Source organism: Cetorhinus maximus, chromosome 6 (assembly GCF_964194155.1).
Source record: "Cetorhinus maximus chromosome 6, sCetMax3.hap1.1, whole genome shotgun sequence".
NCBI classification, from domain to species: domain Eukaryota; kingdom Metazoa; phylum Chordata; class Chondrichthyes; order Lamniformes; family Cetorhinidae; genus Cetorhinus; species Cetorhinus maximus.
Window position 1 is genome coordinate 13,562,492 of NC_135884.1, and position 18,899 is coordinate 13,581,390.

General features: G+C 42.9%; 1 protein-coding gene across 6 annotated transcripts in view; it reads left to right on the top strand.

Moving 5' to 3' along the window:
* Positions 1-15,741: 15,741 nt before the first annotated feature.
* The window catches only part of LOC144681547 (RNA-binding protein 5-like), a 41,477-nt gene continuing 38,319 nt past the window's right edge, over positions 15,742-18,899 (top strand). For 3 of the 6 annotated variants that reach the window (XM_078543205.1, XM_078543208.1, XM_078543207.1), the window contains exon 1: positions 15,742-15,980. The gene's annotated coding sequence lies outside the window, so the exon portion shown is untranslated. The remainder of the gene's footprint in view (positions 15,981-18,899) is intronic. The other 3 variants (XM_078543206.1, XM_078543211.1, XM_078543210.1) reach the window with 2 other exon arrangements.

Genomic DNA, 18,899 nt, shown 5'->3' on the forward strand with positions numbered 1-18,899 from the left:
CCCAGAGGGTGGTGGGAGTCTAGAACTCACTGCCTGAAAGGGTGGTTGAGTCAAAAACTCTCGTAACATTTAAGAAACATTTAGATATTCACTTGCGTTGTCATAGCCTCCAGGGCTATGGGCCAAGTGCTGGAAAATGGGATTAGTGTAGTCAGATCTTTGTTTACTGGCGTGGACACGATGGACACGATGGGCCGAATGTCCTCCTTTTGTGCTATAAACATCTATGAGTAATTACAATTAGGATTACCTGCAGGGGTGAGGAAATCGGACATAATTGAAGATATAGCACAACTTTTGAAATTGAGAGGAATACCTGAGAGACCGAGTTCTCCAAGGGGTGGTTCATTGGAATGGACTCAAATTCAGTTGTAAATGAAAAAAATGGAACTAGAAGCAGCAGAAAAAGAACGACCATTTCAAAGGGGAAAGGCAGAAGAGAAAAAGAAAACAAGAAAGGGAATTAGAAATGGCAAGGTTAGAAAAGGAGGAGAGAGAAAAAAAGAGAGAGAATTCCAGCTTATAATGCAGGCAGTTAAAAAAGAGATGCCAGTAGGTGAGGAAGGACTTATTTCCATATCAGAACCCAGTGGGGAGATGTTTAAATTTGTACAAGCTCTTCCAAAGTTTGAGTAAAGAGATGTTGAAGCATTCTTTATTTCATTTGAGAAGATAGCTAAACAGATGAAATGGCCACAGGAAAACTGGACATTGTTGTTATAATCCAGGTTGGTGGGTAGAGCACATGAGGTTTATGCTTTGCTGTCAGAAGAAGTGAACTATGCTGTGGTAAAAAAGGCTATTTTGAGTGCGTATGAGTTGGCTCATGAGGCATACAGGCAGAAATTTAGGAATATGAGAAAACAGCCTGGGCAAACTTATATTGAGTTTGAAAGAGTAAAACAAAGTAATTTTGACCAGTGGATAAAGGCATTAAAGATAGAGATGACATATGCAGCTCTCAGAGAGGTAATTAACATAAGAAATAGGAGCAAGAGTAGGCCATTCGGCCCCTCCAGCCTACCTCGCCATTCAATAAGATCGTGGCTAATCTGCCCCAGGCCTCAACTCCTCTTTCGTGCTAGTTCCTCATAGCCCTCAACTCCATGATATTTCAAAAATATATCTACCTCCTCTTTAAATACTTTCAGTGATCTAGCCTCCATAAATCTCTGAGGTAGAGAATTCCAGACATTCACTACCCTCTGAGAGAAGAAATTCCTTCACATCTCAGTTTTAAATGAGTGTCCCCTTATTCTGTAACTATGTCTCCTATTTTGAGATTCCCCCACTAGTGGAAACATCTTCTCAACATCTACCCTGTCAAGCCCCCTCAGAATCTTGCACGTTTCAATAAGATCACTCCTCATTCTTCTAAACTCTAATGAATAGAGGCCTAACTTGTTTAGCCGTTCTTGATAAGTCAACCTCTTCATCCCAGGAATCAGCCGAGTGAATCTCTTTTGAATTGCGTCCGATGCCAGTATATCCTTTCTTAAATACGGGGACCAAAACTGTACACAGTACTCCAGGTGCGGCCTCACCAATACCCTGTACAGTTGTAACAAGACTTCCCTATTTTTAAACTCCAAACCCCTTGCAATACAGGACAAAATTACATTTGCCTTCTTAATTACTTGCTGCATCTGCATGCAAACTTTTTGTGTTTCATGCACAACAACTCCCAGATCCTTTTGTGCTGCACTTGTTTGTAGTCTCTCTCCATTTAACTAATAGTCTGCCTTTTGATTTTTCCGACCAAAGTGCATGACCTCACACTTTCCTACATTAAACTTCATCTGCCAAGTTTTTGCCCACTCACCCTACCTGTCCAAATTCCCTTGCAGATTTCTTATGTCCTCATCACAACATGCCCTCCCACATATTTTTGTATCGTCAGCAAATTTGGATACATTACACAATGCCCCCTCCTCCAAGTCATTAATATAGATAGTAAATAATTGAGGCCTTCGGACTGATCCTTGTGGCATTCCACTAGCTACGTCTTTCCAACCTGAAAAAGACCCATTAATCCCGACTCTGCCTTCTGTGTGTTAACCAATCCTCAATCTGTGCTAATATATTAGCCCCAATACCGTGAGCTCTTAGCTTGTGCAATAATCTTTTATGTGGCACCTTACTGAATGCCTTCTGGAAATCCAAAACACTACATCTACCGGTTCCCCTTTATCAACTCTGTTTGTTATATCCTCAAAGAACTCTAGCAAATTTGTCAAACATGATTTCCCTTTCACAAAACCATGTTGACCCTGTTTGATTGCATGAAGCTTTTCTAAATGTCCTGCTATTTTTTCCTTAATGATGGACTCTAGCATTTTCCCAACGACAGATAATAGCCTGACTGGCCTATAGTTTCCTGCTTTTTGTCTCCCTCCCTTCTTGAACCAGGGGTATCACATTAGCAGTTTTCCAATCCGCTGGGACCCTCTGGAATCCAGTGAGTTCTGCAATATTTTGATCAATGCCTCCACTATCTCTGCAGCCACTTCCTTTAAAACCCTTGGATGCAGACCAGCAGGCCCTGGTGACTTGTCTGCCTTTAGTCCCATTAGCTTCTCAGATTACTTTGTGTCTCGTGATAGAGACTGTTACATGATCTTTCCTCCCATTAGCTTCTTATTTGATATCTTTGGAATGTTTATAGTGTCCTCCACCGTGAAGACTGATACAAGATATTGGATTAAATTATCTGCCATTTCCCTGTTGCCCATTATCAACTCTCCAGTCGCATCCTCCAAGGGTCCCACACTCACTTTAGCTACTCTCTTTTTGTATACCCGTAGAAGCTCTTGCTGTTTGTTTTTATATTTCTTGCCAATTTACTTTCACAATCAATTTTTTCCCTCTTTATTAGCTTTTTAGTCATCCACTGCTGGTTCCTAAAAAATTCCCAATCCTCTGGCCTACCACTAGTTTTTGCCGCTTTGTATGCCTTAGTATTTGATTGGAAATCTCCTTGACCGCCTTTGTTAACCACGGGTGGTTCATCCTTCTCATTGAGTCCTTCTTTTTGACCGGGATAAATTTTTGCTGAACATTATGAAATATCTGCTTAAATGTCTGCCACTGCTCATCCACTGACCTTCCCCTTAGTCTATTTTGCCAGCCCGCTTTAGACAATTCTTTCTTCGTACCTCTGTAATTGCCCTTATTTAAGTTGAGGACACCGGTTTGAAATCCAAGTTGCTCGCCCTCAAACTGAATTTCATATTTTACCATGTTGTGATCGCTACCCCCAAGAGGATCCTTAACTACGAGATCTCTTATTACTCCTACCTCATTATACATTACTAGATCTAAAATAGCCTGTTCCCGGGTAGGTTCTGCAACGTATTGCTCTTAAGAAACAATCCCTGATGCGCTCTACAAATTCGTCTTCCATGTTACCCCTGCCAATCTGATTTGTCCAGTCAATATGCAGATTAAAACCACCCATGACAATTATAGCACCCTTCTTACATGCCTCCATTATTTCCCGATTTATACTTTATCCTATAGTGAGGCAACTCTTCGGGGGCCTATAGACAACTCCCACCCATGACTTCTTGCCCTTGCTATTCCTTATTTCCACCCAAACTGATTCCACATCACGATCTATTGCACATATATCACTATTCACCTCCGCACTGATACCTTCCTTTATTAACAAAGCTACCCCACCTCCTTTTCCTTTTTGTCTATCTTTCCAGAACGTCGAATACCCTTGAGTATTGAGTGCCCAGTCTTGGTCACCCTGCAACCACCTCTCTGTAATAGTTATCAAGTCATATTCATTTATTTCTATTTGTGCTGTCAACTCACCTACCTTGTTACAAATGCTGCATGCATTCAGATAAAGAGTCTTAAGCTTTCACTTTTTACCATTATTACACATTCTGGCTCTAATTTCTGCTGCACCCGTCTGCTAATATTTTCTGCCCCTTCCTCTCACATTTTGATTATCGTTCGCTGCTTCACTACCCTGCACCTTTGCTCTCCCGTTTATTTTTGGTTTTCTAAACTTCCCTTCAATTGAACCCCTCCCCACTAATTGGTTTAAAGCCCTATCTACGACCCTAGTTGTACAATTCACCAGGACACTGGTCCCAGCATGGTTCAAATGAAGCCCGTCCCAACAGAACAGCTCTCTCCTTCCCCAGTACTGGTGCCAGTGCCCCATGAATCGGAACCATTTCTCCCACACCCAGTCTTTGAGCCACGTATTTACCTCTCTAATCTTATTTACCGTCCACCAATTTGCTCATGGCTCAGATAGTGATCCAGAGAGTATTACCTTTGTGGTTCTGCTTTTTAGTTTAGCCCAGAGCTGCTCGTCCCTCAGCAGAACCTCTTCCCTAGTCCTACCTATGTCGTTGGTACCTACCTGGACCACAACAACTGGATCCTTCCCCTCACACTCCATTCAGCCCAGAAGAGATGTCCTTAACCTTGGCACCAGGTAGGCAACACAGCCTTCAGGACTCTGCCTTTGCTACAGAGAACAGTATCTATTCCTCTAGTACTACTACATTTCTCTTTTCTCCCCCCACTTGAATAGCAGTGTGGTCTGTTCGCTCATCCTCCCCGCAGTCAGTGCCCTCATCCACACCGGGTGCAAGAACCTCGTACCTATTGGACAAGGGCATTGGCTAAGGCTCCTCCAAAGCTAAATTCGGATCCCCATACCTGCCTTACTCGCAGTCACACCCTCCTTTTCCTGACCACAGACCAAATTTGATGCAATTAATCTAAGGGCTGTGACTGCCTCCTGAGAACCAGTGTCCAGGTAACTCTCCCCCTCCCTGATGTGTCGCAGTGTCCGCAGCTCAGACTCCAGCTCATCAACTCTGAGCCGAAGTTCCTCGAGCAGCCAACACTTGCTGCAGATGTGGTCACCGTGGATCGCACCGGCGTCCACCAGCTCCCACATACCACAGCTGCAACACATCGCCTGCCCAGCCATCTCTATTCATTTAATTAATTAATTTGGATGTTAAATATTTTAAAAGTGAATTTCTTAACTGTACTCTACAGCTGTAGATTTAAACTACTTGGCCAATCGAGACAGGGAAGAGATATCCACCAATCACCTACCTGTTTTCCTGTGACGTCACACTCTGGCTCTGACAGGTAGAAACAGGTTGAAGGGGTTCCCTGCCGTCGGTTTTTATCTCCCGCCGCCACTACGCTTCTCATACAGGTCTGCTCCCCATGTGCTGGGCCTCTCTCTCTGCCGCCGGTTTTTATCTCCCACCACCGCTGCCCTTCTCACGCAGGTCTGCTCTCCATGTCCGAATTCCAGTTTTTAAACTGTAAAACTCCTGGCTCTCCTCTCGCTGTTTTAAACGTAAAACTCTTGGCTCTCCTCTCGCTGTTTTAATCAGTGAAAATCCCAGCTCTCCTCTCGCTGTTTTAAACGGTAAAACTCCTGGCTCTCCTCTTGCTGTTTTAATCTGTGAAAACCCCAGCACTCCTCTTGCTGTTTTAAACTGAAAATCCCGGCTCTCCTCTCGCAGTTTTAAACTGTGAAAATCCCGGCACTTCTCTCGCTATTTTAAACAGCAAAAATTCCGGCACTTCTCTCGCTGTTTTAAACAGTAAAAATCCCGGCTCTCCCTTTGCTGTTTTAAACTGTAAAAATCGCAGCTCCTTTCTCGCTGTTTTAAACTGTGAAAATCCCGGCTCTCCTCTCGCTGTTTTAAACTGTGAAAATCCTGGCTTTCCTTTCACTGCTTTAAACTGTGAAAATCCCGACTCTCTCGCTGTTTTAAACTGTGAAAATCCCTGCTCTCCTCACTGTTTTAAACAGTAAAATTCCCGGCTCTCCTCTCGCTGTTTTAAACTGTAAAAATCCTGGCTCTGCTCTTGCTGTTTTAAACAGATGCTCACCAAATAACTAGCTTCTTTTGTAGCAGAGTATGACCACTTCCTAAAGGCTGAGAAAGTTAGAATACAGAAAGAAAACAAGCATCTCTTTCCCTAACTCCCTTAATTACCCAACTGCCAGCACTCGATTCTAAGTTGCACTTATTGCAGTAAACCTTACCTAAAGTTCCTCTTTCCCCCATGCGCTAAATTAAAATGCTTGATGGGCTTGTCTGGGAATTGAACTCAGGATCTCCCACATATTAATTTGATGACAATCCCAAAGCGAGAATCATACCCCTAGACTAACAAACCAGCTCCAAATCTTTTGGAAGAATTTAAAGATTCAAGTTTCCCTTTGGGATTTGAACAACTCAGCATTTACCATAGGCTGTGTCATAACAGGCACTGATACAGTCAGTGGGGAGTATTCCATCATACTCCTGACTTGTGCCTTGTAGATGGTGGACAGGCTTTGCGGAATCAGGAGGTGAGTTACTCATCGCACAATTCCTAGCCTCTGACCTGCTCTTGTAGCCACAGTATTTATATGACTGGTCCAGTTCAGTTTCTGGTCAATGGTAACCCCCCCCCAGAATGTTGATAGTGGGGGATTCAGTGATGATAATGCCATTGAACATCAAGGGGCGATGGTTGGATTCTCTCTTGTTGGAGATGGTTATTGCCTGACACTTGTGTGGCACAAATGTTACTTGCCACATGTCGGCCCAAGCCTGGATATTGTCCAGGTCTTGCTGCATTTGGACATGGATTGACCCAGTATCTGAGGAGTCGTGAATAGTCTATTCTACCTTCAATGCTGAAAACATCCCTGGTTGCCTCACAGAACTTGAGCAAAATATGGACATGTGGAGCCAAAGAAAAAGCTGAGAGTGGAGATGATAGGAAACTTGGTCAAATATATCTGGACGTACTTGTGTCAATTATTACCAAAATGGGATCAAAAACTCCTTGTCAAAATTTTAGGAATGCACTTGCACACTTTATCATTTATCTTCAGCAGCAGTACTAATTTCCCTTCCCATATTTTTATGGAGCATTTTTTAAAATCATTTTCCCCTGAAAGGATTTGAAGAAAGGTATTTTTAATAAAAGCAAAATACTGCAGATACTGAGCATCCGAAATAAAAACAGAAAGTGTTGGAAAAACTCAGCAGGTCTGGCAGCATCTGTAGAGAGAGAAACAGTTAATGTTTCGAGTCCATATGACTCTTCAGAGTAGGAATTTTGTTGGTATTTAGCGGTATTTTTAATGCTGCGTTCTAAAGGCAATGTGCATGTTCACCGAGGAAAAGTGGTTAATATGCTAAATTGCTGTAAAACATATCCCAAGTACTACCAAAGTGGTTTCACTATAGAGATGGAGGTTCTAGGAAGACTAAATGTGCTCAAAACAAATAAACCCTCAGAAATATATGTTGCATTTAACTCAGAGTGAGAGAGACTGGGGAGGATTTTTTTAAGGCATTTTTATGAGGAAGCCAATGGACTCTGGAGAGATTCTAGTAGACTGGAAGTGGGAAAATATGATGCCCATATTCAAAATAGATGGCAAAATAGCCACAGATAACTACAGTCCTGTTAGTGGTACTTCCATTCTATGCAAATAATAAAATACATTGGAAGTAAGTTTGAGTGTTTTCTGTACAACAATAATTAACAGCAGCTGGATCAGCCTCTTCAACTTCTTTGAGGAAGTGACAACATGATGTACCTCAGCTTCCAGAAGGTTTTTGATAAAGTTCCACATGAAAGATTAGTAGTAAAACTGAAACTCTTGGAATATATAAGAAACTAGCTAATGGAAGAAAACAACGGAGTTTTTGTTAGGAGAGTTGTAGCAGAGTGGGTGAAGAATTGAGTGGGATATGTCAGGGTTTGGTGCTGGGACCAATGACTAATTCTTTACATAAGTGACCTAGATTTAGGAAGTTAAATCAATGTGGTTAGATTTGGAGATGTTATCAAACCAGCGGTTGCAGTTGAGGCAGCTCAAAGTATATAATGAGCCTGACAAAATATGCCTAGGCAGATAAAGTTTAATGCTGACAAGAGTACAGAAATGAAAAATAGATAAGAATAAAGTTGGTGGAATGGAGAGTCGTGGTAGACCTTGATGCTAAATATGTCCAGCCAATGCAGGGCAACAATCAACAAACCTATTGAGATATTGAACTACATAGTCAAAATTGTAGAATATAAATTAGTAAATGAAAACAACAAAGTGTGTAGTGAGACAGCACCTTGAACATTGATTCCAGTTCTAATTGCCAAAGGAACAGGGGAGACATAGTGCGAAGACAGATAAGCCTTGGAGGCAGTGCAGAGTAGAGCCACAAGTTTGAGCCAGATTCAGGGCTCTGAGTCATTAGGAAAGACTGGATAGCCTAGATCTTTTCAGCTTGAAAAAGCAACATTGGAAATGTGATCTTATAACTGTATGTTGGATTAAGGGTATAGAAAAAGTTAATTCAGAATATCATTCTAAATTAATCTGTAGCAGTAGAACAGGAGACGCAGGTTCAAATTAGTAAAAGGTAATTTTAGGACTTATATCTAGAAATGGTTCTTCACATAAAGAATGATAACTATGTGGAATAAACATCCTGCTAAGGGCAGTAGAGGCAGCAACCCTAGATTCATTTAGAAAACAATTAGATGTAACATTGGGAAAACATTTTGAATCTTTATGGATTGGTGGATTAAGATGACCTTATGGTGCTCTTTAACTGTAACTAGCTTGTGATCTTGTGAAATTGGAGACTGTGGGAAGGGGATGTTCTCCCTGGACGAAGGACAGAATGGAGAGGCGTTATCTGTTTAAGTAAGACAACCCATTGAAATGGAGTAGTGTATCATGTTCATTATTTATCCATTAAATGCAAAGGTAAATTCAAGGAGTTTTATTATCAGCAAAATGTAGGAATATCTAACAGTGGTTTTCGAATAAGGGGAGGCGATGGTGTAGTGGTATTGTCGCTGGACCAGTGACCCAGGGTAATGCTCTGGGGACCTGCCACGGCAGATTTCAAAAAAATTGAATTTGAATTCAATAAAAATCTGGAATTAAAAGTCTAATAATGACCATGAAACCATTGTCGATGTAACTCCAGACCCACAGCAATGTGGTTGACTCTTAAAGGCCCTCTAAAATGGCCTAGCAAGCCACTCAGTTGTAACAAAAAAGGAATGAAACCGGACAGACCACCTGGCATCGACCTAGGTACCAGAAACCACAATGGCAATCTTAGTCCTGTTGACCCTGCTTACTAACACCTGGGGGCTAGTGCCAAAATTGGGAGAGCTGTCTCACAGACTAGTTAAGCAACAGTCTGAGATAGTCATCCTCACAGAATCATATCTTACAGATAAGACACCACCATCACCATCCTTGGGTATGTCCTGTCCCACTGGCAGGACAGACCCAGCAGAGGTGGCGGCACAGTGGTATACAGTCGGGTGGGAGTTGCTCTGGGAGTCCTCGATCGACTCTGGACCCCATGAAGTCTCATGGCATCAGGCCAAACATGGGCAAGGAAACCTCCTGCTGATTACCACATACCGCCCTCCCTCAGCTGATGAATCAGTGCTCTTCCATGTTAAACACCGCTTGGAGGAAGCACTGAGGGTGGTAAGGGCGCAGAATGTACTCTGGGTGGGGGACTTCAATGTCCACCACCAAGAGTGGCTTGGTAGCACCACTACTGACCAAGCTGGCTGACTCCTAAAGGTATAACTGCTAGACTGGGTCTGCGGCAAGTGGTGAGGATATCAACAAGAGGGAAAAACATACGACCTCATCCTCACCGCAGATGCATCTGTCCATGACAGTATCGGTAGGAGTGACTACCACACAGTCGTTGTGGAGATGAAGTCCTGGCTTCACATTGAGGATACCCTCCATCGTGTTGTGTGGCACTACCACCCTGCTAAATGGGATAAATTTCGAACAGATCTAGCAACTCAAGACTGGGCATCAAGGAGGTGCTGTGGGCCATCAGCAGTAGCAGCTGAATGGTACTCGAACACAATCTGTAATCTCATGGCCCGGCACATCCCCCACTCTACCATTACCATTACTATTAAACTAGGGGATCAACCCTGGTTCAATGAAGAGTGCAGGAGGTCATGCCAGGAGCAGCACCAGGCATGTCTAAAAATGAGGTGTCAATCTGGTGAAGTTATCACACAGGACTACTTGCGTGCCAAACAGCATAAGCAGCAAGTGATGGAAGCTAAGCGATTCCACAACCAACGGATCAGATCCAAGCTCTGCAGTCCTGCTAAATCCAGTCATGAATGATGGTGGACAATTAAACAACTCACTGAAGGAGGAGGCTCCACAAATATCCCCATCCTCAATGATGGAGGAGCCCAGCACATAATGCAAAAGATAAGGCTGAAGTATTCACTACAATCTTCAGCCAGAAGTGCTGAATGAATGACCCATCTTGGCCGCCTCCAGAAGTCCCCAGCACACAGATGCCAGTCTTCAGCCAATTCGATTCACTCCATGTGATGTCAGTAAAAGGCTGAAGGCACTGGATACTGCAAAGGCTATGGGCCCTGACAGCATTCCGGCAATGGTACTGAAGACTTGTGCTCCAGAACTTGCTGCATCCCTAATCAAGCTGTTCCAGTACAGCTACAACACTGGCATCTACCTGACTATGTGGAAAATTGCCTGGATATGTCCTGTACACCCAAAGCAGGACAAACCCTACCTGACTGAATGTGGCATCAAGGAGCCCTAGCAAAACTGGAGTCACTGGGAATTGGGGAAAACGCTCCGCTGGTTCGGGTCTTACCTAGCACAAAGGAAGATGGTTGTGGTTATTGGAGGTCAATCATCTCAGCTCCAGGACATCACTGCAGGAGTTCTTCAGGGTAGTGTCCTCGGCCCAGCCACCTTCAGCTGCTTCATCAATGACATTCCTTCCTTCATAAGGTCAGGAGTGGGGATGTTTGCTGATGATTGTACAACGTTCAGCATCATTCCCGACGACTCAGATACTGAAGGAGTCCATGTCCAAATGCAGCAAGACCTGGACAATATCCAGGCTTGGGCTGACAAATGGCAAGTAACATTCGCACCACTCAAGTGTCAGGCAATGACCATCTCCAACAAGAGAGAATCCAACCATCGCCCCTTAATGTTCAATGGCACTACCATCACTGAATCCCCCACTATCAACATCCTGGGGGTTACCATTGACCAGAAACTGAACTGGACTAGCCATGTAAATACTGTAGCTACAAGAGCAGGTCAGAGGCTAGGAATCGTGCGATGAATAACTCACCTGACTCCGCAAAGCCTGTCCATCATCTACAAGGCAAAAATCAGGAGTGTGATGGAATACTCCCCACTGGCCTGGATGAGTGCAGTTCCCACAACACTCATGAAGCTTGACACCATCCAGGACAAAGCAGCTAGCTTGATTGGCACCCCATCCACAAACATTCAATTTCTCCACCACCGACGCACAGTGGCAGCAGTGTGTACCATCTTCAAGATGCATTGCAGGAATTCACCAAGGCTCCTTTAACAGCATCTTCCAAACCCATGACTACTACCATCTAGAAGGACAAGGGCAGCAGATAGATGGGACACCACCACTTGGAAGTTCCCCTCCAAGTCATTCACCATCCTGACTTGGAAATATATCGCCATTCCTTGACTGTCGCTGGGTCAAAATCCTGGAATTCCCTTTCTAACAGCACTGTGGGTGTACCCACACCACATGGACTGCAGCAGTTCAAGAAGGCAGCTCACCACCATCTTCTCAAGGGCAACTAGGGATGGGCAATAAATGCTGGCCCAGCCAGCGAAGCCCACAAGAATGAATAAAAAAAATAAAATAAAATCATTTGTCAACACTGAAAATCAGTTCAAACTTCTTTATGATGCCACTTTGTCATTATGGTGTCATCCCCAATTGTGGAAATATATTTTAATAGTCTCTATCGAACAACAAAATTGTAGTTATAACCTAATACAGCATCCCAAGGTATTTCACAGGAGCATTATAAAATAAGTCTCCGAGGCACATAAGGTGATATTAGGTCAGATGACCAAAATCTTGGTCAGAGGTAGGTTTTAAGGAGGTAAGTGTGATAGAGATATAGAGGTTTAGAAAGTAAGTCCCAGAGCTTGGGGGCCTAAGCTGAAGGCATGGTTATCAATGGTGGAATATTTAAAATCGTGGATGCTTTAAAAATTCGGAATTAGAGGAGCACAGGTATCTCAGAGTGTTGCGGGGCTGGAGAAGAATCTAGAGATAGGGAGGGGCGAGGCCATGGAGGCGTTTGAAAACACAGAGGGTAGAACATGAGAGGCCAGTCAGGAGCATGTTGGAATAGTCATTTCCAGAGGTAGTGTGGGCATGGATAAAGGCCTCAGCAACAAATGAGCTGAGTTAGGGGCAAAGTCAGGTAATATTACAGAGGTGGAAATAGGCTGTCTAGGGGTGACATAGAAAAGTGGTCAGAAGCTCATCTGAGTCACATGACACCAAAGTTGCGAACAGTCTGGTTCAGCCTCAGCCAATTGCCAAGAAGAGGGATGGAGTTAGTAAACAGAGTTGGTGGTGGGTTCTCAATATTTACTTGGAGGAGATTTCTGCTCATCCAGTGCTGACATTCAGATGTGGCAGAGTTGGGTGTGTCATCAGTGTACATGTGGAAACTGATGTGCTTTTGGATGATGTCACTGTATGTAGATGTGAAATAGATCGCTGGGGACACCAGAGGTCCTAGAGCCATGGCCCATCGAGTCCACGCAGGTAACCGTGTGGAAGCATCCAAATGAATAGATAAAGAATTTGGGAGGATGTGGATCTGACACATGCATACATGATGACCAGATAGCTGATGAACAACAGTTATTAGTAAAGAAAGAGCTGTGTTTGTATGGCAACTTTCATATAGGACACCTAAAGTGTTTCATAGCCAACAATGTGAAGTCATTGTTATGTAGGCAAATTTGGCAACTAATTTGCATATAGCATGACCCCACAAACAGTGAAATAAATGAGCAATTAACTTGCTTTAAGGTGGCAATGATTGAGGGATAAATTTTGGCCCAGAGATCAAGAGAACCCTTTCCCTTCTTTGGATAGTGCCATGGGACCTTTTATGGTCATCTGAACAGGCAAGTGATCCTCAAATTAATGTTTCATCTGAAATATAGCACTTCAGCCAATAAGCATTCCCTTTTACTGTGCTAAAGCATCAGTCTATATTAAGTGCTCAAGCCCTGAAGTGCTATACAATTTTATGATTCATGTTTGCGACACTCCAGGTACCTCATTATTGGTGAGAATTCAAAAGAATCTACACATTCTAGATGTAATTCTTGTCAAAATTGTTCAGTTTCTATGCTAAGGAAATCAGTTGAAATTGCTTTATGATGTCATTTTACATTGTGATGTCTTTGGTGAAATTTCTCTGAAGGCAATACAAATTCACTGTTTTAGGGATAGGAGGGGGTGATACCAATTGTTATGCTGGATCCACGTCCCCTATTGTGTGTGTCTCCTGAATTCCTTGAGAAGTGGGACAGGTGCTTGCTGCATCTGTCTCCTCACCCCCATGCAAGTATCACTGAAAGAGGTAGGGACTGATGGCATGATATTATCTGTGAATGTTAGTTTGGCGCGAAGCTGTCTCTGAGTTTGGGGCCATAAATACCACGTTAGAGACTAGAGTACATAATCTAGGTTCATACTTCAGTGTAATACTGAGAGAATGCAATGTTTATCTACAACAGTCACTTCTAAAGTAATTCATTAACTGTAAAGTGTTTTAGGACATTGGGAAAGGCACTAAATGCAAGTTCTCATTTCTTTATCAGTTTAGATTCTTCCTTTTCTGCGAAAAATTTCCATTAATTCAAACTTAGTAGGCGCTAACGCTAAAACGCTTTGCATGATACACGTGTACACAATGTATCAGGATGAGACGCTTGGGGAAGTGGAGCGGCAATCGTTTAAAACGTTGGTTACATCATTGCAGTTGGTAGCAGAGGAAATGTAAAAGTGAGATCTTGTAAAAGTTTACAATGCTTTTTAAAACCTTTTCCTCGATCACAGTAGCTCCTCCACAGAAATCCCTATGCTCCTCCCCCCCAGTTAAGCATCGATTCCAGTTAGTAGCACTAACTTTTATTTACTGCTTTTCCTTCATCTGTTATTAATTGCTTCTTTTATTTTTCTGGGAGATGTCTGATTCACTGAAGGAGGGATCAACCAGGGTTCCGTCCAGAGCTGCATATCTGGTTTTGTGGTATGGGTAGGTGAGGAATTCGGCCAGGCTGCATGACAATTTTTGGCTACGGATCGAGCCATACAATAGCACAGCATCTAGAAACATAAGGGAATGTGGCCTTAGCCAGAAGGAGATGAATTCATTGTGGCTGGTAAGACTGGAAAACTGATGTAAATGTGACAGCGGAGCACAAGAAAACTAAAGTGACGTAGCACTTTCCTGAAGCATATGTGTCTATAACACAGAAAGAAAGAAAGACTTGCATTTATATAGTGCTTTTCACAACCACTGGATACTCTTTTGAGTTATCAACAGTCACGGATTGCAACTCTTTTCGAGTACAATCACAGTTCTTGGTTTCCGGGAGTGGGACATGAACCCACAACCCTCTGATTCAAAGGCGAGGGTGCTATGAACTGAGCCACAGCTGACACCTCAACAACCACTGGATGTCTCAAGGCACTTCACAACCAATTAAGTACTTTTTTAAGTGTAGTCTTTATTGTAATGTAGAAAACACCACATGTGCGGCCAATCATCCAGCACAAAGCAGCTCACTTGATTGGCACCACCTCCACCACCAACACACACCGGCAGCGGTGTGTACCATCTACAAGATGCACTGCAGGAATTCACCAAGGCTCCTTTGACAGCACCTTCCAAACCCACGACCACTGCCACCTAGAAGGACAAGGGCAGTAGCTAGATGGGAACACCACCACCTGGAAGTTCCCCTCCAAGTCACTCACCACCCTGACTTGGAAATATATCACCATTCCTTCACTGTCATTGGGTCCCTTCCTGACAGCACTGTGGGTGTACCTATACCACATGGACTGCAGCAGTTCAAGAAGGCAGCTCACCACCACCTTCTCAAGGACAACTAGGGATGGCCAACAAATGCTGGCCCAAGCCAGTGAAGCCCACATCCCATATTTTTAAAAAACACAGCCAATATACCCACAGCAAACTGCCTCAAATTGCAATGTGACAACGACCAGATAATATGTTTATTTGAGATGTTGATCGAAGGATCAATATTGGACAGGAAAACTCTGCTGCTCTTCTTTGAAATAGTGTACATGGGATCTTTTACATATCCCCAGAGCGGGCAGATGGTTTAACATGTGTGTCATGTGAAAGATGGCACTTCCGAGAGTGCAGCACTCCCAATCTGCACTGTGAGCTTTGATTTCTGCGCTGAAGCCCTAGAGCAGGAATTGAACCCAGAACCTTATGACATGAAATGGAGAATGGAGACACAAGTACAGGGACCCTTTAATATATTCATAGATTAAATATACAAAAGTAGTAAGTTCAAGAATAAAACAGCTTAGAAGAAAAAAAATGAAATTTCGGACAGTACAATAAAGAATAGTTCCTTGGGTTTGACTATGTTAAAAGGCGCTATATATAATTGTAGTCGCCGGTTGGTGCTGTTGCTTCCTGAGCCATTTTATTTTAATAAAAACAAGGCGCGGGAGGGGGGGGGGGAAACTACAATTCCCAGAATGCAAAGGGATCGTGATTTTAACCAATCAAGAGGGCGCGTTCTGTCGCGGTGCATGTTGGGTCATTCTGCTGCCTGGCGCCATCTTCTATTGCCTATCTCTGTGTGGGTGTATGTAATGGCGGTTGGGGGCCGTTGACGGGAGGCGAAGCCAGACTTAGCGGGATTGGGCGCTAGATTTCTGCGGGTGCGGAACAAGAAAGGGCGACGGGGGCGGATTTTCAGGCGAACGACAACGATTCCTCAAAGTGTCCGAACTCAGTGGGGAGTTGGGCGGCTGAGGTTCGGAAAGTTTTATCAGCTCGAACTGTACATTTGGGTAAGGCCTGCAGGGAGCGGGATGAGCTCTCTCTGCGAGTTTGTTTTCCATTAGCGTTATTGTTTTTCATGCTGAAGGAGCCAAATATATCTGTAAGTTTGTAGTGGGAAGCACCCATGCTCGTTTATTCGGCATTAGGATTCGCCGCGTTAGTTATTTAAAACAGTTTCAGATTAACCCGTTTTAGATTTTCATTTGTATTTTCTGGCCATCTTGTTTTGGTTTAAAAAAAAACTTTTCTTCCCCTTTAGATTGAATGATCATCTTTCAAAAATTTCCTTTTATGCTGAATTGAGGTGTCTAGTTTGCTGTTTTTCTTTAACCGTCAATTTGGCTACAATATTTAAAAAAAAATAACCCAAGAGTATAATCAAGACAAAAACTGACACTGTCGTAGAGAGAAAGAAACATTGGAGTGGGGGATCAAAGAAGTAGGTTTAGCACTACAAAAATGAGAGGGATTTAGGATTTCTATTTCAACTGTTCATCATATCCTTGTTTTCAAATCCCTCCATAGCCTCACCTTGCTCTACCTGTGTAATCTTCAGCCCCGCAACCCTCTGAGAGATCTAGACTCCTCCAATTCTTGCCCCTTGAGCATTCCTGACTTTAAATGCTGCTTCATTGGTGGCCATGCCTTCAGCTGCCAAGGCCCTAAACTCTGAAATTAAACTAGAAAACCTGGGAATACTCAACATGGCCCAGCAGCATCTGCAGAGAGTGAAACACTTCATTTTTCAGGTCAACAACCAAATTCCTTAAGGCCTAGAATGCTTTCCCTAAACTTCTCTGCTTTTCTTTTCTCATTAAGATTCTCCTTAGAGCTCTTTGAGCAAGCTTTTGGTCATCTGCCCTAATATCTCTACGTGCCTCAGCCTCAGATTTTGTTTAATAACATGCCTTTGAAGCTACTTTGGATGCCTGACTAGGTTAAAGGCACAATTTTAATACATTTTGTTGTTGACGGGTGAAAGAACCTGAATTTATAACGTCTTTCATAGCCTCAGGGTACTCCAAAGTACTGTACAGCCAGGTTAAAAAAATATGTAGTTACTGTTGTAATATAGTAGAGGGCCGGGTTGAAGGAATGCAGAGTTCTCGGCGGGTTGTAAGGCTGGAGCAAGTTAGAGATAGAAAAGCAGGGGGGCGGGGTGTGATTTGAACAGGAGTATCAGATTTTAAAAATACAACCATTAGGCCATGAGCCAATGCAAGTCTGTGATCACAAGGACGATGGGTGAGCAGACTTTCGATCTAATGAGTTAGCATTGTATGAAAGTATAGTTTTGAAGTGCCATTATGCTTTATTATCAATTGAATACTTTTGAAGTACTATTTTTTATGTATGTAACGGTAGCAAACAATTTGTGTAAAGTAAGGTCCCACGAGTAGCAAATGAAATTCAGTACAGTTGATCTTTTTTGTGGCTGTTGGTACTGGAGGAAAGTTGGCCGGAACCATGTTATTCCTCTTTGAAAAGTTTACGTTCACTTGAAATATATTTGTTTAATGTGTCACCTGAACGATGGCACCTCTTAACAATGGTGCCTATCATAGAGTGGTTACAGCACAGAAAGAAGTCATTTTGCCTGCTGTGTCTGGAAGAGCAATTCAGTTAGTTCCAATCCCCTGTCCTTTTCCCCCTTGGCCCTCACAGTTCACAATACTTCCAAGTTTTATTTCATCTGCAAATTTTGAAATTGTGCCCTCCATACCCTAGTCTAGGTCATTAATCTAGATTAAGAAAAGTGGTCTCAACCACTTTTGCCCTGGGTATTACCGCAGTGAGAGTGGGGGTTAACCCAAGAACCTCCTCAAATGTTAATGTTACTGACTGAACCAATCTGACAGAAGGTTCATGACTCATGCTGAAGTATGGAGCTATTCAGAATGAGTGTTGACATTTCTGATTACAGTTTGGGTTAAGACAAAATCATTGTGCATTAGTGGGATACTGGGAAGTAGAGTCCTAGTTTTTTTATATTTTTGATCATCTTTCATCACCGCAGTGGGTTGCCCCTCACTGCCTTGAAGGTTCATATGTTCTTTGTTTCCCTCTGATTGCCTTAATGCTTCTTTCCATTTGTTGCAAAAAGATTTGTCTCCCCCTATTGGAACAAGAAATGTACAGGTTATACTACTAGGGAAGTTAGGTAGCATTAGGTATTTAGACTAGGAAAGGGTTAATGGATCCCAAGCAGCACACTGAGCGTGGATGCTAGGCGCACAAAAGCAGAGAGGTGTTGCATGTGCTAGGTATCAAGACCAGGGCCCTTTATTGGACTACAGTAAGCACACAATGGAAGATTGTTATCTCCTGTGAGGCAGGATAGAAGGTGCCTCTGAAGCATTAAGAATATTATGTTTCCTTGATATGAAGGCAAGTTTAATGGTATAGCCGCAGCCACCCTAATAAGGGGGCCAGATGGTCAAAAACAGTTGATATAGTGGGGGATGGGGTGGGTGGTGTAATAGTGTTGAAATTTAAGCAGTTTGAAGCCTTTTGTATGTGACACCTTTTATAATTTAATCAGGTTTAATGGGTTTGATAGTTTGTTGATCTGCAATAAAAGTATATAAAGAAAGATGTGTATGTGATTCTGAAGCTACTTAGCCCCTGCCTGCAGTTATGCAAACTCTGTGCTGAAGAAAACTTCCCTGGAAAGAATTGTGAATGTGACTACTTCAGCCTGTTTGGTCCAGTGTGCGAGCGGGATTACCTAAAAACATCATGCCCATCTATGGATCTTCTGTTAAAGTTAAAACACCATGGGTCAGAAATAATGTCTAGACTGTCCTGGTTTCTGACTCAGTACCCCACAAAGTACACTTATTTAATCATTGCGGGTCATTTAATCATTTAGGTACACCTAAATTATTCTGTCATAACTTGTTCAAAGATGTCTTGACACATGGTAC